Genomic DNA, 25,572 nt, shown 5'->3' with positions numbered 1-25,572 from the left:
ACGCTTTCCTGTGGGATTGTTGTTAGGCCAGACGGAAAAAATGAAGACGCCGCTGGAGTGCACATGGGGCCTCCACAAACCACATTTGAGCACTTGAGAGTGGCTAGCTTGATTATTAATCACAAGTTGTAATAAAATCCAGCACATTAGGTTCAACCCTGAAAGTCTCAGTGTCATTCATCAGAGCCATGCGTCACATCAGCAGTGACATGTAACTCCAAAACTATTGCAGCTTAACACCAGACTGTGCACTAGCACAGTGGTTTCTAATCTTTCTCGTCCAACGTACTCTTACAGTGCTATCAGATTGGGTCAAGTACGTCTTTGAAAAAAATGGAATTGGCTGTTTTAGAAATGCTCTCTATTAATTTACCACATAATGGTGTCTGGGATGGATATATGGCTGAATAAATGAATTCATACACAATGTAATTGTCCTGTAATGGTAAATGTTTGGCTTTGGTCTCTTTTTTTTTTTTTATATGTTAGGTTAAGTTTGCTTTTGAATGGCAGCAGCTGGGTTTTCTCACCCATTTATCCCTTATTTTTAATAGGAATTTGGATGTTTCTGCTTGCTTGCTGACTAGTTTTCACACTTGATACACTGATTCAATTTGCTGTTATCAGCATCAACAATCCAATTACTAAGTAGATCAGGTGTCAGCCATGAGGTAACCTATCTATAACTATGTTGTTTTTTTTTGTCAAAGTTGTTAAAATAAAATTCAGTTTTTTCACCGTTTGTTCAGTCACAGCAGGCTGCCATTGCAGTATTTAGCGCCACAATAATCCCTGACCTCTGTTACCTGACTTCTATTTAGTAAGAGCACTGGCATCAGATCACTACACAGTATTGGTTTGAGTTGAGATATGAGAAATAGTATCACGAGGTAAAAAACCGTGGACTGGTGCATCTCTATTTTTAATCACACTCTCATGTGCAACATTTGGTGTTAAGCTGTTAAATTGACTCTGGCTCAGTCTGAGGCATCACAGGTTATTGTGACAATAAGGCTAAAACAATCGGGCAAGTCAATGACTGACGGGGGGGGGGTCAAATATTTTGATAATTGAATAACCCAGTAATTTTTCAAGCAAAAATAGTCAAAAGATGCTACACATTCTCAGGTTCCAGTTTCTCAAAGGACTTGCCAGGAGTTGCTGTTTTTCTTTGTCACAAATATGTGTATACTGAAGAACTTTGGGGTTTTGGACAATGCGTCAGTCTAAACAAGATGTCTGAAGATGTCATTGCAAAATGATATGACCGGTGTTTTTTCATATTTCACAAACCAAACAATTCATTTTAAGTCAAGATACTGACAAAAAAATCATTACAATTACCCAGAGCCCAGTATAATATCTTTTGTCAAAATCCAAGTGTATTTAATTTACAGTAACAAGAGATCTGAAATCCTCTCATTTGAGAAGCTGGTACTACACTTACATACATCAGCATTAACATTTGGATATAACAGCATCATTTGGATACCATACAAAGCTAACATCATACTCCATGATGTAGTTTGTCCTGTGCCAAGGTGAAAACTTTTCATAAATTAAATCTGTGTTCACAGCACTGCTGTGCATGGCCATAGATCATTCATGAGCTGCAACTGTAAGGCACCATCTATAAACAATTACCACAAGACATTTCCCTCTGCTTGAGGGGAAAATGATTAAAATGCTCTTCCCTATGGACTTTACTAACTCTACTAGCTGTGAATTGACCAGAATGGGGCTATACTGCAAGGCTTCTGTCTAGCCTCCCTCTCCCTGACTGCCCTCTGCATGGCTGCCCTTCATTACTGTAATTGACACTTTCCTCCCTCCTCTTCCCCCTTAAGGCGCTGATGGCTCAATTAGGAGCAGGCCTGAGGACTGGGTGGACGCCAACATAATGAGGTCGCCGCTTGCCGAAAAGTCCTGAATACAGCCAAACCAAACTTGCACTGCGACATACAGGAGGCCAAAACACATCAATTTTAAAAGTCAACCTGAAGATGTATCTGAAGAGACTAGATAAAAGAGCATAATGCTCATAAATGAATGATTCAACTGGACCAGGTCTGCCTCATTGTCTTAAGGGGACAGGCATTCGGTCACTCCAGTAAAAACTGAGCTATGCATGTGTTATTCAGCTCCTCCAAGTGATGGTTATGTAACCCTTGAATATTCTTCTGATGAAGTAGAGTGCAATGAAGCTCAGGGTAGGCATCCATCTGTTTTGGAGTAGTGTAATTAGTGGCAGTGACCTTTAGCGGATTATGCCCTGGCCAATGAAATGTGCCAAAGCCTTGAGATAAATGGTCGGCACCTCAAACATGACTTGCAGTGGGGTTAGCCCATCCACAGCTCTGAGACAAGGGTTTAGGATGGTCTTAATGGCTCAGTCTGTGCTCTCTAAAATGGACAGGATTTGCACTCACATAGTCTTGTGACTCTGTATCAGCCTTACATCTGACAACAATATTAAAATAAAAAAAGTGATGAAAACTTAATATATTCATGTTGCCTACAAGAGCTACACACCGTTAGGGCTGTAACTACTGTTATTTTCATTATCTATTAATATACTGATTAATATCTCAACAGTTTTGTCTATAAAATAGTGAAAATTTTTCATTATGACTTTGCAGAATCCAAGGTCCAAAGAAGTCCAATAAATTATAAAAGAAAATCATTATATTTGAGTAGCTGAACTCAGATGTTTGCTATTTTGAAAAAAAAAGACTAATATGACAGATTATCAGAAACAGTTTGTGATTAATGTTCTGTCAATCAACAAGTATTTAATGAAATAGGTTGCTATATACAAAATTTGAGGGGGACACATTTCAAGAGGACTAGCTCAAACATGACAGCTAAACAATATCTGTAGCAATATATTCTTCATGTTTTATTTAACCCTTCTCTCGTGTCTTGCTATAAAATTACCACTAGAAAACAGGTCTGTGGTAAACCCCTTTCTAAACTTGTGGCTCTGTACCAACAAAAGCACCGAGGACATACTGTACCTCCATTTAAGAAAATCAGAACAGATATAAGGAAAGTGAATCTAGCCATCCTAATAAATCCATGAGAGGTTACATGCCATCATATTGGAATACAATTTTGTTTCCTTTCAGTATATAGTTGTATGTCAGTTTTAATAATTTTAAAAATGTTATCTATTCTGGTCTCTTTGATTTTCTTTCAGTTAGTTGGAAAATCTTCAATTATTTGGAAAATCTACCATGTCAGGGATCAGCAAGCACAGGTCCCCAGCCTTGCTTACACTGTACACAACCCCAATTCCTATGCAGGTGGTGAGCCCACAGCGTGGCCTGGGAACACCTACGGGTGCCACAGGAGGAGCTGGAAATCACTGCTGGGGAGGCGGACATCTGGACTACCCTGCTAAACCTGCTGCCACCATGGACCGGCCTTGGAAAGCAGAAAAAAACTGATGGATGAATAGTTTTTTTTTAACGCAATATGCATGTTGCTTTAATAACACATTCATGCTAAATCAACAAATATCAATTGCTTGATTTGTTGTGTAAGCTGGTTTTACGTGACCTGAGAGACAAAAGTGTAAATTCTCATATTGCTGATGATGGTAACAATTAAAAATCTGAAAACTGTTTGAAGGAATTGTTGCTGTGAACTTTAAGGAACCCTCAGCATAATATTGTTTATCTTGGCAACCATTCACAGCCACAACTGTTCAAGTGCTACCCATAGGAACTGAACATTTCAGTAACACTATTATTTTTGGCATTTTGATAAACCTGTTTTGTTGATGATAGGAAGGTTATGGGCAGCTGATATGTTGATCCTGCTGTGGGACCAGTAGAGAAATACTACTTCTGCATTTCAAACAGTAAGATTAAATTTTGGGACAGCATAACTTTTAAAAACAATGATTTTGTACTAAACCCAAAACATATTACACATTCCAAAAACCATGCTGGTGGTAGAATTCTGATTGGTGAAATGTGTCATCTGTGGACTGTACTACCTGCAGATGTTGGTAATCTGCAGGGATGGCACACATTGCATCATTTTGTCAAACTGCCCTACTTCTAGCCCAATACCTTCGCTATAGGGACAGCATATTTAATACATACAGCCCCAAGTTAAACCATAATCAGTGCCCCAGTTTGTCTGAGCCTGGCTAGGGTTGCTCTTATGTTAAGTTATATGTTCAAAAATACAACTAGACTTACAATAAATATGCCCATGCAAATGTCCTTTGCCTGTCACAGCTTAACATCTAACATTAGCATTATTACTTTTCTAAATCTTCCGTAGATAACCTAAGCTACTCCAACATTAAAATCACATCAAGTCACCACACAAACACAAGCTTAAACCAGTGAAAGAAATATTTAAGAAAAAAAATGAGGCTCTTGCATACACAGCTATATAATAGCTCTGTCTGTTTTCTTCTTAATGCCATTACGCTACTGACCACGCTGAGTCTGGCTATGTTGAGTCCACATGAAATTAAAACGAGATTTTTTTAACAGACTGGGAGCTGGACTCGTAGCTGCATCCTCTCAACATTATGACAGATGAAGACTGACTAGGCCCACTGACGACAGACAGGTACCCTACAGGGTCTAATATGACAGGTTGGAAGCTACGACTGGTATCACATCTTGTTCCCTGATTTTACAAATACAAATGCACTCCTTTCAGACACCATAACCCGGGCTGATTTACAGAGCAGAGGACGAGCTACTCCAACCAGGCCATTTCACAATTCTTGTTACGAGTCCGACGGACAGCCATTACCTTCCTTACACTCTCCATTTAACTCGGCTGTGCGAGCTAGGGCACGCACTATCACATTAGGGACATTTTGTATTCAAATTCAGACGGTTCTTCTGTGAAATATAAACAAGCGCAGTGTTGATCTTCTTTGCTATTTTTAAAACAAATAATAAAGCAAGTAAGTCTGCTCTTGTGAGAAAAAAAAACGCAGGAAGGAAATGTATCACTCCACTTACCCTGAAATATTGCTGATGAAAACCGAAAATATGCCTGCCACCACCCACTCCAGAGGTGACCCGTCTAATTAAGAGGCATTAATTAATTACAATGAAGCGACGTCTCTATTTACATTAATCCGCGGCATTTTAATCCATAATGTTGAAGTAACTATACTGTCAACCCAGGCGATACAGTGTACCAGCGTACGATCAACGTCATTGACATTAGCCTGTGATTGACCCGTCGAAAATCCAATAAGAAGCTGACGTGCGAACGTCTCGTCCAATCAGAATGCGGTGTAGCCGAAGTGGGCATGTCTGCGAGAGAGGACATGACGGAGATGACGGCCATGTTCTGCAATAGTGTTTGTATCCCTCCGCCTCAGTATTTACCTTTTGCATGATTTTGCATGTGGGGAAAATGTCACTGTAGACTCACTGTGTCCTGCCTGCTTTCCATAAGGGAGCCCGCTAGGCCATTTGTTTTTCACGTCTGTAATCACCACAGCCCTGTCAGCAGCGAACAACCAACCGTTAAGGCCTGTGAAGGTTGTCAGAGAGAAAAATGTTATGAGATGCGTATTATTATTATCATACCCTGCTGAAATGTCCACGGATTTGCATATGTAAAGTAGGCAATGTAAGCCCACAGGGATATATAGGGACACATGAACATAAGTCGGTCATGAGACATCTAAAAACTGTGACATTGGCTTCAAGATGCACTGTGATATCCTACCCTATACTCTAGATATACTCAGTATATGCAGGTAAATGATCAGGCAGCTATAAAGCATCAGAGGGCCCAGGGGCAAAATGACCTGTGTCATATTCCAGCTCTGCAGTTTTTGCAAATTTAACTTACAAAATTTTATGCAACATGTAAAAAATGAATTTCATCTCATATACTAAAGGTAGTCTAATACAACATGGTTTTTGACAAAGGGCCCTTCAGGGCAGGGTGTCAAGATCAGGTGAAAATGCTGGATAAATAGGCTATAGTACCCTTGCTAGTTTAGTTTATGATGTGCTTTAGAGATGCATATTCCCTAACACAGTTTAAATTATACAAATTACCATAAATGTAATTGCTAAACAATGGCCCTTGGAGTCTCTGAAGGTCTGGGTCCCATACAAAGCAATTGTTTACTTTGCCTGGTTGATATTCTGCCTAGTTATTAGAGTACTGCACTGCCATGGACTCTTGCATAAGCTGCACTATAAGCCTGTCTGCACAGTACATCTTGTCTTTTTCTCTGCATTTTTGTTGCATTGTATTCTACTGGCACTGAGCAACTGTTGCTTGGTGCCTTTCTGCCATCATTATCCATCCCATTCTTTTTGACGAGAAACACTAATAGGCATTTTAAAGGAGTTTTTTTGTGACGTGGCATGTCTGGTGAAGGGAAAGCTGGACCTACTATTCTTGTAAAGTTTCACAGTTGTTTGCCTGAGCTTTTTTATAAAGTGATTTATTGAGAACTTGGAGGTGACAGGGTAAATACAGTATACAATATAGAGAGTGGAAGGTAGCAATAGGAGCCCATTTGCAATGGTTTGCCCCGAGGCCTATAAACATGTTAACTCAGTCATGGCAGGTGGCTATCACACATGCAATCACTGGGAAGGCAGTGAGTTCACCCTATAACTCAGATCACACAAATGTGTACTGACTCTCCAGGAAGTTTTAAAAAAACAACTTTAAAAATGTTGCATTTTTAATAAAGTGCTACCCACATTATTCTTCTTTCCTTTGAGTTTCTAGGCAGATTTGTGTCCTAGTTTAATAACATGTGCTATATCAGACCCAACGAGGACTACTGGGAACAGAGAGGCCGACAGATAAAACACAACATCTAGGAAAAATGCCTCATAAGGGACAGCTTGGATTAGAAATGTATCAAAGGTTGACTTTATTTGTTGGACTCACACTTGTAAATTAGGCATACAGATGAGTCATAGAGGGATTTCACAACAACAAGCTCAGATGTGAACATCACTATAAACAAGGACAACAGTTAAGTAGAACAGAGAAGCAAAAGAACATAAGAAAATCCAAGTATGCTTTTAGAAGAAAGAAACCATACTAGAGGAACCTGAATACCTTCCTCAAAAAGCCATTAACGACTGTATGAATCCTCTGGTCACCTGTAAGTTTTGGGAAGTTCATAGAGGTCATTTGGATAAAGCCCAGTGCTAAGTTGAAAGTCAAAAGTATGTAGCATAACACAGGATATTATTGTGATTTTTGGGATTTGTGTGCATGTTTTGTTGTTGATTAAAAAAAAAAGTTTTATACACATTTAAACCCACATACTTTTGGTAGTACGTACTACGGAGTTACTTGGAGTGGAGTGAATTTTAATTGTAAAAGGCAAGATGTAGAGAACCCTCTATCTCTAGGCATATTTACTTTGAAACTGCTATATTAATACATATCCTGTTATAGTACATTTTCAGGATAATCAATAGAAAAACAGTTGGATACAATAATGACACAAAAATAATGCCATTTTGTCACTGATCAGTCCTGCTCACCGAATTTCAACATGGCCTATAATGGTCTAATACAACTGGAGATATTATAGACAACACTACAGTGTTACAGCAACATCTATAATTGTTGAGAAATTGTAATTGTCTCACAGTATATCAAATATAACCAAATCTAACTTGGGAATCTTTTTAGATCATGAACATAGTCCAACTTAGAGTAAAGACTGACACAAGTGCAACCTAAACAAAGGGCAGCACAACAAGCAAGTCCTTTGTTTGACAAATGTGTCTCCATCTATTCTGACCGACCAGATCTGAGAGGTCATCATATCCCATCTGCATTCCTGGAAATGTGCTTAGGTAATCTCACTGTGGTAATGACAAAACAAAGCTGGAGTGCTCTCCATGCAGGTCTACCCCACTCTGCCCACACAGACACACTCCACGCTACCTCCCACACACTCTCCACTCTGCCATCATGGTACTCTATATGATCTCATTTTAACGTGGAGACTAGAGCTACTTGTCACTCTTCTTACTCATGCGGGTTTTTTTTTCTAGCACTGACCATTTTAGGGATTCAGTTTCTGTAATGATAAATAGATGAACGTCTTGGTTTTCTTTCTAAGATATATTATCTAACAGTTACGTAAAAAGATGACAGAGACTAGCAACTTTGTGAGGCTGTACTTAGTTATAGCAGTGCTTTGGGCTACATGCTAATGTCAGCTTGCTAACAGTGGCAATGTTAATATGCTAATGTTTAGCAGGTATAACATTAACCATGTTAACAACTTTAGTGTACCATTATAGTAGGCTAACATTTGATAATTATCAGGAAACACAAAGTACAACTGAGGCTGATGGGAATGTCCTGTTTTTCAGCCACAAACAAAAGTCCTCAACAAATTAAAATTTTGACCAAATTAAGGTGGTAAACAAAAGGGCAGAGGGTTACCAACGTTATTAGAATTCATCCTAAGAGTGACATGAATGTTTGTAAAAATTTCATAGCAATCTATCCAAATCTGGGGACTGCCAAAGACTTTCGAATTCATCCTCTGAAATGCCTGCACAAAACTTTGCACCAATCCATGTAGCAGCTGTTGAGATGTCGCATCATAAAAAGCCAAGAAACCAGTTTAAAAATGTTCTGAAAGGGTGACAGTTTGATACAAGGCAGTAAATATTTCAACTTTTTCCTTTTTTGTCACTCTATGGCTTCTCTTGCTCTGCTGTATGCTCTTCTGTGTGAGCAATGAATCCCCACACAAATGACACCATTGGGTGACTGATTATTGTGCTCCCTCAGTCTGCTTTCATTGTATTACTGCAGGGAGCCTGATTTTCATAAATGTATTTTCACTGATAAATGTGCAGATGTACCAGGAGACAAATCTCATAATTCAGTTGCAAGTGATTTCACAGATGAAGCTGCAATGTTTAGCTCAGTACACAGAGGAATCTTTGAATCTGGACCAAATAACATGAACCAAAAATACACAAAGATTGCTGACAAGACAAGTAACAAAATGATTCTGCCCCATCTTCACAAAGATTATTTATCTCTCTCTTTTGGTGAGATGTATATGAAACATAATTTCACTATGTGCTGGGTATGAATCCCAAGAGTAAGACTGTTACAATATGAGATAAATCACTATTAAAGAACATTGTCTGAATTTTGCCCTGGAGTGTGATTAAGATATGCACTGAAAATGAAGAATTTTTATGTTCCTGAAGAAGATGGTGTGTGCGCGCGCTCCTGAAATACCTAACTGCAGGTGATTATTTGAAAGAGCCACTGTAAAAGTCGCAGTACTTGTTTGTATATATGCGTCCACCCATAAAACATTGAATTCCTGCCAGCTGTTCTCGGACTGATCATGACCTCTAACTTGAGGCAGGAGTGATATATGAACATAAAAAAGTTGCAAAACTTGTGCGAGTATGTGAGGTCAGGTCGGCCTGAGAACTTGTGTGCTGTAGAAGACTGGAAGAAGAAAGGAAAATGCACTTGGGGTCCTACTCACAACTTGATGGCCTTGGTGTTGGAACTTCCTACGAGATGCAAACACCAACTATCAGCTAACACCACCTACAGAACAAGAACAGACATTACAACAACTTTAAAATTGACAAAAGAACAATCAGCTCTGGATTAAGATAATATATATTTTATTTTTAAAACTGTTTCACAGTTAAATGCCTGATTACAGATACTTGTTACTATATGTTCATTGTTTCCTGTTTGAATCATGATCCTGTTATATATTCTGAATGGGTATTACTACTACACAGGAATTTCCCCATTGTGGGATCAATAAAGTGGTACCTACCTACCTATTATTAGGACGCATTTTAAAATGCTAATAGTGGTAGAATTGTTGACTGATTAGTGAGGAGTTCATAATTTTATTTCATTTTGTGTATTCACATACATACAAATTTTAGGTGTCTTTTATTAAGCCTGACTGTAGCATTTTTAGACTAAATAGCCTATCTTTAAATTAGAGTTTTTTATGTGGCAATGTGTACGTAGAAAGTTTTGAAACATTTTACACAAAATCATCACCAGACAGAAATAATGTTTACAATATGACACACATACAATATAATAAAATGTAAAAACAACATCTGCCTGGTTCCATCTTCTGTAAAAACGTGGATATTTCTGCTTTGCATCTACCAAATTAAAAGTGTGTGTGTTTTCAAATCAAATGACAACAAAACACAACATTGAATTAGTGAGTAGTCTACGCTAGAGAAGGTTTTCAAAGAGAGATGCGATTTTGAATGCAGCCTTCAATAAACGCTCTCACACTTTGAAATTAACGCAGCCTTCTGTTTTTTCACACTATATATACAATCTATGGCCAGGTGAGGCAGCAGATGGTTGACATGTAGTAATCTACGGTGGGTGTAATACACAGCATGTCCACACGATGGCAGCAGTGGAACAGAGAAACATGCATCTTGCTGTGACTGAGATTTTTGAATGATTTAATCACACCAGTTTAGATGCAACACACCAGGGGCTTCAGTGATGCAACGAGGCCAAATACCTCACTCATTTATGTAAGACTAAGACATCAATACACATTAGACAGCGTGACAACCGCTTCTCAGGCCCGTTTATGAACCTGCGGGCTGTTATACTCAGACCAGTGCAGGGGGCTCGCAAATATGTCTACAATCTGAAATTATATCGCAGCGGGATTTGCTAGATATAGAATATCTCCTCTAAGTCCGATCTGCCCAGCGTGCACAAGGAGACCTGCGCTCGATTTGAATCATAAAAGATGGAAAATACTAAACTGCATTCCTGGATATTACAGCAGCCTCCTTCATTATTCTCTAATCGGGTCGTATCTGTACTTTAACTAGTCCAGGTTTTATTTGCTGGACCTGGGATCGAATTAGTTGGGTTTTAACTAAGTTCTAGTTTTTGGAAATAATCTTAACAGCATTAAAATCTGCACAACTAAAAGCTGTGCTATCAATTTTAGACACTGGAAGTGCACAAGAAACATTTTAAACTGTCTTAATTATTTTTCCACTCTCTGCTATAAATCCTTTAAAACAAAACGAGCAGTAAAACATCTCGGTGAGTCTTTTGAGCGTCCTAAGCAATTTATCCCACATTTCTATTTAGGTTCACATAAGCCAAAAAAAATAAAAAATAAAAAACAAAGCAGATAGAAATGTTAACTATGCTTACAATTCATAATTCATGCGAAAAATATCTGAATGAAAGCAAGGAAGACGTTTTTGCGATGTGAAAGCTCACTTTAAAAAGACCACGCGTGTTTGGTCCTTTCTGATGTAACATGCAGTCAAACGACTCAAATTAAAATCCAAAACATTTAGACCACTACTCCGTACATGAGTTACTTTAGAAAAACCTAAAGGCAAAGAGAAATGTAGCATAAAAGAAGTAAAACATGTTTTTACTGGACTTAAGGATTACACTAATCATGACCCTCAGCTCCTTACTTCATTTGTTTTTTTTTTTATACCTGTCATGATTCTTTTTGTAGCGTTAATATCCACGATGACGCTGGATTCGCAAACCAAATGATTAAATAGACGAAAAAAAAAGTCCAGACTTTATGAGTGAGACAGAAATTTTGCTTTTGAAATATATTCTTTATTTCTTTTCCCCACCTTATACAATTTGAGAAGTTGCATTGTTCACACCTCAGTGACAATGGAAATAACTGTTTCTCCATTTTTCATGTTTTAACTGTGACGACCTGAAAGTTGTATTATTTTATAAAATATGAACGTCTGTATATCCTACAGGTGATGCACACATAGGCTAAACCGTTTCAAAACACTCCTGCCTTACACACTCAAAGAGATGGGTCCATAATGAAACCTAAACTAACATTACCTTCAGCTTCATTTCTTTTTTGTTTGAGTTCACAATAATAACAATATCTTATACTGAAAGTAAATTACTTTGAAATATAGGCTAAACTTTTCTTTTAATCAGCTACAGGATGGGAATATAATGCAGCTGCACTGCATGGTCTCAGCTTGTTCTGTGCCTATCTCACAGTAAAGGTGTAGTCAGATGTCCATATCAGAAATGTTTTTCTCTTTCTTTTATCCTTCTGAATGAGCACTGTGCCATTTATTGCCCATCACTGACATTAACACATTAATTAGGGATGTGTTAACAGCCTGTCTGAATGGTCACAGTGAGCATTATTTGTTTAAATGTACATACCTATACAATCTGAAAATTGTGAACCTATTTTGTAACTGGCAGTGAAGACAAGGACTCATTTTGATTCTTATTCAGGAACTGTCAGCTATGAGTGGGCACAGACAGAAATCTGCATTGTTTCAGCCTCTAGTTGGGCCTGGATGTCTCTCTTAAATAGAAAGAGAAACAGCTCTGAGAGTGCTGACATGGAAGACTTAACAAGAACCAGAATTTAAATTTTCACTTGTGTGCTAACACTTCATTGCCTGGGAAACTGTGTCAGATTTTACATCCCAGGGAAACTTAAGAGTCAGTCTGCTGACTTCACAGAACAGTGAACTATGATGCAATAAGAAGAACATAACATAAAAACTTTGCAGCATTTTACATCCTCTGACCACAGAAGGTGAGGGAGAGCTTGCTGGTGGTCTTGAGAGCATCAGTTCAATTGATATAGTCATCTGAGGTGATAATACAGCATCTTCACCCTGATCCACCAGCCATACATCACTCCACTAAACTCTGCTCTGATGATCAGCTACCATTTGTAATCTTTTAACATGCAAACAAACCCACGTGTGATTTCCTTAACATGCAAAAATAACCCTCTTATTTCTAAAAACGCTACATTTCTGAGGTAACTCCAGTAATTCAGCAGCATTCCTTCAAACTGATGAAGTAGGCTGTTCGCTTTCATTTATTATACACCACCATGTCTCATTAAGCCCTTATTCAGAGGATCCCACTTTGAATGCTGGCGCGACACGGGAGAACGAGTGCCAGGTCTGAATACATGCATGCATAGGCACAAATATACACACCGAATCTTTTTGGTTATGCAAAAGTATTATGGCATATATGTACAATAATAACGAGGGAGGTTTGCATACATCAGCTGTACTGACGTGTTGCCTTTCGGCGTGCGTAAAAGCGGATTTTGCGCTATACATACGCCACATCTCTACACACCGAAGCACTCTGTGGCGTCTGGGTTGGCAGCAGTTAAACAATGCAGTGATGGTGAGGGTGGTTTGTTGCTGTCGGAAGGTCTGAGACAAACAGGGACCCACAGGTCATAAAACTGACTGCTTCTCACTGCCTGAGTAACGCGTTACAAGTATCAAGGGCTCAATGGCGTCACAAGTTGGATTCTGTCGTTACCAAACCCGTAGACCTAAAACCACTTCTAGATAACACAGTGAAGTTAAATGCAAGTGTTTTAACAGACGCTGTAACATGAATCAGTAATTATTAGTATGCATAGAATGGTAATTATTTATTATCTCCGTCTTCACCAGCAATTGCTGCTCCTACATTTAACTAATGTATTAGTTATGTATGTCCAATCGGCTTCTGACGCTCACGGGGACTTTTGTCTGCATAAAGAGCACTTTACTTTGATATTTTAGGTAGGCCTGTTTTCTGGCAGGTCTAATACTTCCATGCTTTTAATTTTGAAAGCAAAAAGACTGACTTTACATTGTGGTACTCAGCTAAACACCTGAACACATGATTGAAACTTGAATGCATTGCCTAACAATTACATTTTAAAGGTCATTGGTGGTTTATTGAAATTCTGCTACAAGCTCTGATCGTTTCTGGGTCTTGGCAGTCATATGATGCCTACATTGTAGCGTTGGTGCTTATGTAATTCTTGGTTGTACTGCATTTCTGTTCCTCTACACTGAATATCAAAGTTGCATGTTTCTGGTAAAGAGACAAGCATGAGCCAATGCCACATTTAAATACACATCTTAAACATCCATTTCTACAGGTCTTTAACGTATATAAACGCATACAGAAGAACACAAAGCTTAACAGGCCTACATGGCACCAGCTCATTGAGAAAACGCGCACAAAACAGCACAAGTCAAAAACAACCGACAAAACACGATACATAAAATATAAAAATAACAAGCACCATATTATTTACGACTGGTTCCTCTTTAAAAACGGGTTTAAAACGTATCTAACGGGAGTCCTGGGTAAGAAGTTACCAATATTCTTCCCTGGCCAGAAAAATAAGGAGCTACTTCTTTCTGTTGTGAAGCTCAGCATCTCCATCCGTGCTGGAAGAAGGACATCCTCTTACAGTCTTTCAGAAGTTTCTCACATTGTTTCTGATTAAGTTTTTCCTTAAGGGTCTAAGAAAAGGCAACCAGTTGATTATTTGAGGGCATTTAAATTTAGCCCACATGTGACTTGATTAACGTAGCCTAAATCTTTAGCCCGACTTAAAGTAGCCAAAATAAAAGTCACACATGTGTTTGTGTTACTTTTCAGACTGTTAACGATCCATCAGCGCTCACAATGGCTTCTTGGTAACAAGGTGCGCGTAAGTGTTGCTGTGAACGCGCCTGTGCGCGCGGCGACCAGTCTCTTCTGGTAATGAACTTATACCACCAAAGACCAGTAAAAGTGACGTGGTTCCCACAGCTGAAAGAGAAACGCCTCGTTTGTCCACTGAGTCATCAGTGTGGAAACTTTATATTCTAGTGTTTTTTTAAACGAGCGAGAAACGTGTCGGACTGAACTCACATTAGTTTGTATTCGTTTCCATATCGTTAATTTGAGGATGTGCCACAAAATATTTCTGTGCTCAACAAGGTATTGGTAGGCCACTAATTCATAATAATGACAAAAGGTGTAATTAGATGTTCGAACTTTTCCCATTTAAACATATAATGAGCCTATAAATGGTTTATAGAGTGTAACTGGCTGTATTGATGGTTAATAAATAACTTACTAAAGGTTTATTGATCAGTTTTATGTCATCAATAAAAACAAACTGCCGTTTACCAGGCGGTGAAAAATCCTTTGCACTGGTGCAGAACTGTACACTTAAGTACAGTTTTGAGGTACTGGGACTGTACTTGAGTATTTCCATTTTATTCTGCTTATTCTACTACACAAATTCATTTTAAACAGTTTAACATAAAAATATTACCCGTTTACAAAATATGATGTATTTTAAAGAAACTACACAAGTGTATGTTTCTTAAGTGCTAAATATGAATGTATAATGGAGTTTAACTTTGAAATGTAATTGACATTTTGTTGATATTACTTACTACTGATACTACTTACTATACTTTTACTTAAGTACCATTTGGGGTGTTTGCTATATATATTGTGGTACATTAAGGATCAGAACACTGCACTGCTGTTTATGCTTTCTATATTGTTTCAGTGTTGTTATCCATTAATAAATGTTTAAAACGTTATTAACAAAGGGATTTGGGGCAGTCAACTTTTCATAGCATCTCAGAACTTGTTCTTAATGATTTATTAATATTACAATAATGACTTATAATATATAGGCTAGTTAAACTCTTTTTAAATGGTGAAAGTGTTACCAAAAATATATATATCTTATAGACTACGCCTGTTTGTTCATGCAGTAGTTGTACAAAAGACACACAATTATGCGGTCTAAAGGCATTTCCACACATTAATGTAGTCTAGACAGATCACCATGACTGAGTTAACTTATTTAATGCAAATGATGAGAACATCTAGGTTATGCATACAAACAGATTGAGACCCTATACAATAACATTTGAGAGATTCGCCTTTCAGTGCATTCAAAAGATTTCTGGTGTGATTATTATGTTAATTAGCCAAGCCAGGGAGCCTCTTAAGTCTGTCTACATGTTTCAGCTGCAGGCACCAACATCTTTGAGATAGTTCAATACTGGATAAGAAGCCATACAACCAAATAACATATATCCATAGGAATTATACAGTTTTCTGTGTTAGGATGCACAACGACAGTGGATAAATTCCCTTAAATAGACCTGCAATCAACTTTAAAATACACTAGCCTGCAAATATGATAGCAAAAACGTATAGTGTAAGCACATGTTTATGATGCTGGGCTATAAAACATGCAATAGGAGCACTTTATAACACAGTGGACCTATAAACAGGTTGCGTTCCTTGGAGTATGACAAATGTCATGATAAGTAGGCGTAAAATAACTGGCATCTAAATAGGTGAGTGTTATGGGGAGGTATAAAGACAGGGACAGCACAGAACCAGAAGAAGTAAGCCAGGAGGCTGAAACACACTGACTGAAAACCCTAACAGGAATTAAGGTGATGTTTGGTGAATGAATGAGCGATGGTGCCGCCATGCATTTCTGCATGCGTCTGTTGGGGGGCGTGAGAGTCGCTGCATAGGTCCTTGTGATAATTACATCGTCCGTCTTGCATAATATCAAAAATCTCTGAGGGTGGGAACAGTGTTATCTCACTGACTCACAAGTGGGTGGGCCTTGGACGGCGTATATGATTTTGGACAAATGAGGTGTTAAAACTATTCGGAGACAACGGTGGTGGAGATGTAGCCATCCAAGCGGACAGCCCTAACTTCCCCGTTTGGGGAGGGGAAGACCGGGGCTGTGGATATGGAGGACAGCCGTGTGACGATATGCGAGGGAAAAACAAGGGGACCCGTTAGATTAAAAATGGACGGGGGCGACGGGACGTCACGATGCGCCGGCGCCACAAAGCTCAATACGCAGTTCATGAATGCGCTCATTTGGCTCCCAGCATGCCGCGCGTCCGGAGGGACCGCTGGTTACCAAGAGCTCATCTAGACCCTGTGTAACCCACCCTGCTGCATCTGAGGAGGAAACAGTAAGAACGGTGTTTTTTATTATAAGTGATTCTGTTGTATACGGGTCTGAAACAAAAACCAGCTCCAAATATGGAGCTTAGGCGCGTTTAGGCTACAACATACTGTACTGTGTGTTAACCCTATTGTAAAATAACAGAAGACCTATAACTGGAGCAGCTGTTTAATGTTTGTCCAGCGAACCTTCCTTGCTCTGTTTTCAGGCCATTTTAAGATAAATGAACGGTGCGCATGCAGCATCTGAGATAAAGGCTCAGCCTCATCCCATGGCAGCAGCACGGACGTGTAGTTTCACTTGTGGCTGCAAACACTTTTGTCTGGCACCAGACGTGTTGTCCAGTAAGGTCTGTTGAAATTTGACCATGGGAGTATGAAGTCAGTCAGCAACTTCAGTACCGGGTTTAGGCTTGTGACCTTTGACTGGTCACAGGAGATGTGTTTAACACAAGGCCTTTTGATTAGTTTTCAGTTAGATACTGAGCAAAACATCATACCAAGAGTATGATGATCTACCTCCACCCTGTCAAACCCTGTCTCTCGCCCGCTCCATTAGTCCGTTTAACCCACATCTTACTAAAAGAGGACCCCCAGAATGAGCAGGGCTTCTTGACTTCAAACACTTTAGCAATATATGTTTAGTGTCTGCGATAAAGCAAAGTTCAGTTAAATTCAAATATGAGTCTTTTTAGAAATGCTGACCACGGATCAGCTATATGCTTCATTGTTAATGCCCTAAGCTATTACATAAGTTCATGCAGCACCATTTCCACCGTTTCAGTTCACAAACTGAAGAGATATTACTACACACAGCCTTTTTAGAACCCAGGATTATATTGTTGCAGTGGGTCTATCGGCCTGTGGTAGTCGGAGTGTCAAGAGTGGCCGGTGCGGTGCAACCGTTCACAGCACGGTGTTGTGTTGTTATGATGGGCCTGTTTGCTGTCAACAGATTACGCACCGAAAATGCTAAGCAGAGGGGTAAAGCATGTAAAAAAGTAACGGTGATTTCTACATGGACCCAGTAGCGTGGGGCTCTAACACGGCTTCCTCCAGCCTGGGATTATACAGTATGCTGCCAGCACACTCAGCATGGGGAGCTCTTACATAAGGCCTTCCTAATCCGTGTAAGTGGGAATGTCTACTTTTTATATGTTTTTATTATTGCTTTACATTATTAGGATTATAATGAAAGTACTGCAGTTGTCACCGAAAGCCCTAGAGAGGTTTTAATGTTTATTTACTACGTTTGGACTTTTATAACAACTAATGTACAGGGAACAGTTTTCAGTAAAAACACAGACTTTACACGTGCACAGGACGACATATATTTTGCGCCATCACTGAGGCTCTGGACAGTAGGTCCAGGCAGCTGCTCCCCCAAAATGAAGGCACGAAAGGGGGTGTATTATGTGCAGAAACCATGCCTGTGCACCTAAACTTAAAAAGTGAATCCTACAGGTAAAAATATAAGATTCATTGCGAGAGACGGGAATGACTATGTGGCAAGTTAGAAGTGCTGAAACAAGTGAGGCTGTTCTGTGAGACACCCGTCTCCAAGATGCTGTAATTTGACGTGGAACTGCTGCAGCAGCATCTCTGAAACCTCACTGGTGCAGAATCAGTGAAGCTGCAGGTGCAAAGCTCTGACGGAACACAAGCTGGACTAGTTTGGGGCTATCAGTGACCTAGTAGGCAGGTTTCCCAGGTAGGGTGTTTTCCAGGGATTTTCTAGAGGTGGGGAGAGGTTTCATTCACGTGGGTGAACTGCTGACTTCACGTGTTTCTGTTTCAGTCTGTCTAATTTTTTTTTCGTAATTATTTCTCTTTTTATCCCCCCAGAAACCCACTCGCTAAAACACGAAGATCAAGGCTTCCCCCAACTTCCAGGTAAATTTATTGATTTCACTTTTGATTTGTTATGGATTGTCATCGTCCCCGATGACCCCGTGTGTGACTTTAACTCGCTTGTAAAACTAACTGCACTTCAAGAATATTAGGAAAATCCACACACTTTTCTCTTTCTCATATACACATAAAAAGGCGACCACGCAGCAGCAGCACGCTGTGTGGAACTAATTGATTACTCCTGGAAATCATTTCTAAATCCTTTCGGGATCCTTTTGATTTTATACCATTTACAGCAGCCTTTTATGGTCCTGACAATCTATTAAAGAAGATAATTTTTCACTGTACTGCTGCAGAGCAGCTTGAACGAAAACTTCCCTGCAAGGAATAATGGTCAGTGGTGCCTACAGTCAGTTTGGATGGAAATGACTTTTTTCCTTTGGCACTTTTAATATATTATAGTAGGCTATACATTTTCTCTACTATATCATTTTCTGAATTGCCAGAAAATACACACACACACACACACACACACACACACACACACACACCGTTTTAATATAAAATATTTAGCCTAGTAGTAATAGGACGCCTCATTTCAGCTTTTAATTTGCAATCAGCAGTATTTATCTCAATAACACATAATCAAGACAGCTACTGCATTAATAAATACAAAGGGACAGAAATATACACACTAGTAATATAAAGTATAATATAAAGTAATAAATAAGTGAAAACTCCACAGCTATTTTGTCATTTTTCTTAACTATTATTTTGTCCATTGTGGCTGCTGCAGTTATCCTACTCTCATTTCATACACTCCCAAAGTCCAATTTTAAGTTTTTTTTAGAAGCGTAAACACACAAAGATGCGCGCGCGCGCACACACACACACACACACACACACACACACACACACAAATAGGATAAATTTGCCAGAGAGTTCAATTGAATACCAACTTTATGCAGCAGCTACCCAGATCAAGATACACACACAGATGATATGAAAAAAACTGTTAATCCTGAAATTAAAAACATTGAAATGCTTCTGTCATAAAATGCGAAAGCACTGAAAGTCTTCACAGGTGTAAATGCCAACCTTGTGACTGTCACGGCTTGCGGACGTTAAACATCGAATGGATGTCCGATAATGGATGTTTTTTTAGTAAAAATCCAGGCCGTATAATTCATCCTTCTCTGATTAACGGAGGACCTTTCAGGAAGCTGTTGTAAAAAACACTTAGCCTATGTGTAGGCAGTAGTGTCTTTGTATGCATTGTCCGTGTTTTTAGAGGCATTCTGCAAACAACCTGCAGCCACAACTCTAATTTCACGTTATTGCAAGAGACAGAGCGTCCTGTTCATAATGGAATGTTTGAGGATGTGCGTGTGTGCGTTAATTAGACATCACACCTCGCTGCTAATGCATTAATTGAAAGCCAGCCATGCCTGTGACGTCATTTCCATCTCTCTCCCTCTCTCGCCAAAAGCCATTATGTAAAGCAGTTTATGGGGAAAAAGATAATAGAGAATAGCGAGGGAAAACACGCGCAAAACAATGTATTTAACTTAGCTCATTACTAAACTTATATCTAAACAAACAAATATGTGAACATATCCAATATAAATATTTCCTAACACCAAATAAATATGAAATAAAAATGACCAGGTTATAAAAATATTGATTCATAAGATACATTTGATTAATAAAAGAAACTTAAGTACAATAACTGCTACAAATGTTTTGGTCTATTATAAACGTTTTCTAATTGCATCCGTGTTGGGTGACGATACGAGTCTGGTCACTGTGAGTTACCCATTTAGCTTTTTTCCAGCTGCATCTGAACTGGATTAAACATATTTTTCTCAGATTTTCAACAATATGTGACCAGTGAATATTTTGAGGCAATGAAGGTTTGTTAATAATATTCAAATAATGTTCAGGGTGAATACAGAGCTGTATCTGTTTGCACCTGCATAATTACAGTAATTCCAGATGGGACTTTAAAACAGACTGAACGCCTGTATATACATCATATAGTAATTACCTAGTGCAAAATGAATGCATATGCTAAACATTTTCAGGGGATTTCCCTTTACATGCTGGTATAATATTTTCTTTACAGGAGTATGTGTAAATTATTCCCCTCAGTGCTATTTTATCTCCAGCTTCAGATCCTCCCATAAAGATCTTTATTGTTGTTGTTTTTAGTTCACTGTATAGTCGACTGTAATAATTTCTTTTGAATTCCTATAAGAATCCGTTCACATTTCTGTCATATAAAAACACTTAATAGCTTGGAAAATATCTTCCCCTGTGAATCTTTAGTCATGCTTGTTTTTCATCTCATTTCACTGAGGCGTTTTTAACACCATATGATAAATCATCTGCACTAACAGTCCAGATATATGATTATTATTATCATTATTTCCAACTCTGCAGAACACTACAGTAAATTAGCTTGTAGGTGAATTAGCCCTTTAAGTATTTTTCCATCATTCTTTATCCTCACAGGTGTATTGGAGATTGTGTGTGTGCTGGTGTCAGGGATCTGTGTTGGCAGGCCTGAGGGGTTGTCTGTTATCTTTGGTTATCTAGCTGTATGAGTGACGTACATTCTTCATAAAGCTAGATAACCGAAAGTAACAAGAATCCCATTACACGCCTGCATGGAAGAAGAAGAAAACAGTTTTAAAAAGTACAAAGAACCAGCAGAGAGCAGTGGACTCAGACAATGGATGCTGTTCACTGATGATGTGAAGGTATGATGCTGTATTACATAAGCAAGGGGAGGGGTTGCTGTGTCTCTCCTAGAGGATCTAATTGCAAAGAAGGCAACAAAGCAAATCAATATTTGATTTGATTTAATTTGATTTATTCTTTTCTTTCAAGCATGTAAAGACAGTTGATATGTCCGCACACATAATTTTACACATATCCAACAAATGCTAATCCAATATCAATTTGCTTATACCTAGTACATGCTTGAATGGAGTAGGAAGAAGTCAGACTTATCCAGTCCTACCCCATGACATCATCTTACCATGATTGGTTTGCAAGCAGTATCTCTACATAGATAATTATCTTCTACACCACGCAAGTAATATACTAAAAAATTATAACAGAGTGTTAACATTCATACACCACACCCACAATGTTCCATCTAATTAATCATTAAACCTGTTCTTGCATATATCTTGATTGACACATACCTTTATATTCATGTTTAAACTCATCAATTCTATTACTATTTTTTATGTCCGCATTTAAATTATTCCATAGTTTTACCCCACTTATGGAAATACAAAATCTTTTTTTTGGTTGTACGTATAGCATGAATTTTTAAATTTAACTGACCCCTTAAATTGTATCCCCCTTCCCTTTCATTAAATAGTTTTTGAATTCCACCAGGTAATAAATTGTTCCTGGCTTTATACATAAACACAGCAGTCTTATATCCCACTAAATCAAAAACATTTTAACAATTTAGACTGTATGAAAGCTACATTGGTGTGATCCCTATACCCCATCTTATGCACAATTCTTATCGCTCTTTTTTGTAATATATACAATGGTTGAAGTGAGCTTTTGTATGTATTTCCCCAGTTTTTAACGCCATACTCTAAGTATGGTAAAATCAATGAAGAATCCAAAATGCGTAGTGCTTTCCCGTCCAAAATATATCTAACCCTTGCCAATATCGATATATTTTTTGCTATTTTGTGTTGAATATATCTGATATGAGATTTCCAGGAGAATTTGTCATCAACTATGACACCTAGAAATTTAATTTCATATACTCGTTCTATATTAGCTCCCCCAATTTTCAATTGAAGTTCATTATCTAGTCTACGATTCCCATATACCATAAATTTAGTTTTATCCAAATTCAGAGATAGTATATTACTATTACACCATTTCTTTATCTTCTCAAGTTCCTGTGAAACCCGTCCAGAGAGTTGCTGTAGGTTTTCACCCGATGCCCATATGGTAGTGTCATCAGCAAACAAAACCACTTTCACTAAATCAGAAACCTTGCATATATCGTTAATGTATAATATAAATAATTTAGGTCCCAAAACAGAACCCTGAGGCACTCCGCATACAATATCCAGCTCACTCGATTGGTATTCACCCAACTTCACAAATTGATGCCTCTGTGTCAAATAACTTCTAATCCATTTCAGAACCATTCCTCTGATCCCATATTTTTCTAACTTGTCCATTAATAATTCATGATTGATTGTGTCAAATGCTTTTTTTTAGGTCAATAAATATCCCCATCGTGTATTTCTTCTCATCCATAGCACTTGTAATGTCCTCCATCAGGTCGGTAATGGCCAAAGATGTCGATCGGTTCGACCTAAAACCATATTGGCAATCAGAGAGGATTTTATGTTTGTCAATAAATGTATCTAATCTGTTATCATAGAGTTTTTCCAGAATTTTTGAAAATTGTGACAACAGAGAAACCGGTCTATAATTTGTGAAGTTGTGCTTATCACCAGATTTATACAGTGGAATAACCTTTGCTATTTGGAACAGAAAACATTACAATTTTCACAAAATGCATTGAACCTGCTTGGTGTCTATACGAGCAATACTGCAGGGGTGCTACTGAGTGGATTTTTGTGCTGGTTGGCGAGATGAATGTGTAACATTTGCATGAATGTATAAATATTTCCTCCTGTCAGCTCATTTCAAACTGCTGGTATAGCACATATTGTCAATCATGTTTAGATATTCTTTGTCCTTCCCAGATACCCACTTAAAATTACATAGACATTACAATTGGCTGTTATAGCTAATAGCACTTTTGCACAACTATTAATATTTAAAGATATATTGCAGAAAATGACAAAACCATCTATTTTGACATCCAAAATGTACATTACCTGCTAGAAAACAGAGAATTATTTGACTTTCTGGTCAAATAAAAATGATGCCAACCATTAATATGAAAACATTCTCCACTGTCTGCAGTTAATCATTGTTGCAGCAGGAAATGCTTCAAACCTATGAAAATTACTTTCACTCTTGAGTGTTTTTTTAATCGTAGTTTCTGTGGTGACAGGGTGGCCAGGCTGGGGCACAGATGCAGAGAGGGATGGCACATTTGAAATACATGTAAAAAGTAAATTAAATCCCTAGTTCTATGAAATAATAAACCATATGAATCAAATAGTTTTTGTGTAAAAATGAAACAAACACAGTGCTTTCTTTAGCTAAGTTCCTTATTTTCTCCCGGTCAGGGACATTGCTGCTGCACAGCGGCACTTACAGCATAACTTTATTTCCATCACTTCTGGGGACATTACATTGACTTGTATTAATATCCTACACCTTAACCATAACTGTAACCACTACTTGCCTAACCCAACCTTCCCCTAACATTAAGTCCAGTCATCACTCTAAAATGCAATGATTTAATTTTTGGGGACTTCCTATTTGCTCCCATTAGGACACAATGCGACTGTGTAAACAGATGTCCCCATAACATGAGTGATCCATCCCCCAAACACACACACACACACACACACACAAACTACACTCAGGAATTTGTCTAATTGCATTTTGTTTTGGGTAAGAATTCGGCCCCCAAAGAGTTTCTAATTAGCGTTTTTTGCCATTTCAGCAATGCCAGTTAATTAGCTAAATTTTAGTTTAACTCCGTTTTCTGAATGTGTTTTAGGAGAGAAATCTGTTCATTGTCGTTGCAGATGTTAGATGAGGTATGGACTACACAGGTTTAAAACATGGAGCTTGTGTCCATGTATCTCCCTAATCACCCTCACATATATTCTACTTTTTTTTTTTTTAACAATTATACAGAAATTAATTTGAATCCAGCTGAGGGAGGCTCAGAGTTTTTATAAAGGCAGCTCTTCTGGGTTTTGAGAGAGGTAGTGGTAGTGAGAGAGGTGAAACAAAACAAAGAACGCCTCGAGAGGCAATTAGCAGCACTTTGCCATCATTTGGCACATTTCCACTCCAGCTGATGCTCTTCTGCAGTTGATTTTCTGCTTTTTTGATAAGAAACTTAATGGACTTTGTCCCAAACAAGGCAACAGTGTGGCATCATCTATCGCAAACACTATCAAGGGACAATAAAAACCTTTAAAATCTCCATATCAGACTGCATTAACAGTACACTGACTTGTCTGAAGTATGATGTAGCACAAAGTGTATTCATATGTCAGAGCCCCCTACATCAGTGTATATACAGCTATAAGATTTTTTTATTTACTGAATTAATATTAAAACTTCCTAATTCTGCTTCCCAGTTACCAATGTCTGTTTATATATGTGTTGCCTGCAGCTCAATTGAGACTTTTCCAGCCATTTTTATTACAAGTAATAGGTATTTTTAAACCTCATTTCTGGTGCACAAAGGAGAACTGTCCTAATGAAGTAGGGTTTAATCTATTTTTTTGTTGGCCACGTGTGCTCACACGTTTTTGCACCTTAAAGTGACACTGTACTTTCTACATGCAAACATGCCAACATGTTTCTTATTTATTTTCTATGCTTTCTCCCTTCATTTGTTTAATTTTATTCTTTTCGTTTTTTTCTCAGCTCAGATTCTCAGATGGTTGGTTCTGATTTGTATACATTTGCATAATGAATGTCATTTGCATGCTCAGGGGCAGACCATACCATGAGAACGGCTGTGTTGGTTGTTTGCACGTGTGTTGTGTGTGTTCATGCATGGGCACATGTGTGCTTCGTATATTAAGCACATGTAAATTACATGTTCTTTTTACTAGCAGAACATTGCAGGGTGTTGTGTTTTGCACCCACATTATATAAGCACTTTGTTCTTCCTGTCAGACATGTGAGCGTGTGTGACTCTGTGTGTCCATGTATAGGAGAATTCCTCCTCTGTGTGGCACATGTAGG

At 38.3% G+C, this 25,572-nt stretch overlaps 1 protein-coding gene and 2 long non-coding RNA genes across 13 annotated transcripts in view; 2 read left to right on the top strand and 1 right to left on the bottom strand.

Moving 5' to 3' along the window:
• LOC109958585 (uncharacterized) overlaps window positions 1–3,708 on the top strand; it is a 32,116-nt gene extending 28,408 nt beyond the window's left edge. The window contains exons 4-5 of one of the 3 annotated variants that reach the window (XR_002274707.1): window positions 1,848–1,905; window positions 3,200–3,708. This is a non-coding gene — a long non-coding RNA (uncharacterized LOC109958585). The other 2 variants (XR_002274706.1, XR_002274705.1) reach the window with 2 other exon arrangements.
• Window positions 1–5,196, bottom strand: part of LOC109958584 (myocyte-specific enhancer factor 2D homolog) — a 23,092-nt gene extending 17,896 nt beyond the window's left edge. For 8 of the 9 annotated variants that reach the window (XM_020597318.1, XM_020597323.1, XM_020597325.1 and 5 more), the window contains exon 1: window positions 4,998–5,196. The gene's annotated coding sequence lies outside the window, so the exon portion shown is untranslated. Of the gene's footprint in view, window positions 1–4,782; window positions 4,866–4,997 lie in introns of those variants that run through there. The other variant, XM_020597319.1, reaches the window with a different exon arrangement.
• An 11,245-nt stretch (window positions 5,197–16,441) lies between these two features.
• LOC109958772 (uncharacterized) overlaps window positions 16,442–25,572 on the top strand; it is a 14,762-nt gene continuing 5,631 nt past the window's right edge. Inside the window, exons 1-2 of the long non-coding RNA XR_002274725.1 lie at window positions 16,442–16,829; window positions 18,667–18,714. This is a non-coding gene — a long non-coding RNA (uncharacterized LOC109958772). The remainder of the gene's footprint in view (window positions 16,830–18,666; window positions 18,715–25,572) is intronic.

The sequence above is a fragment of the Monopterus albus genome, unplaced genomic scaffold, assembly GCF_001952655.1.
Source record: "Monopterus albus unplaced genomic scaffold, M_albus_1.0 scaffold34.1, whole genome shotgun sequence".
Classification (NCBI taxonomy): domain Eukaryota; kingdom Metazoa; phylum Chordata; class Actinopteri; order Synbranchiformes; family Synbranchidae; genus Monopterus; species Monopterus albus.
The sequence above is the reverse complement of the archived record's forward strand: the minus strand, read 5'-3'. Positions and strand labels throughout refer to the sequence as shown.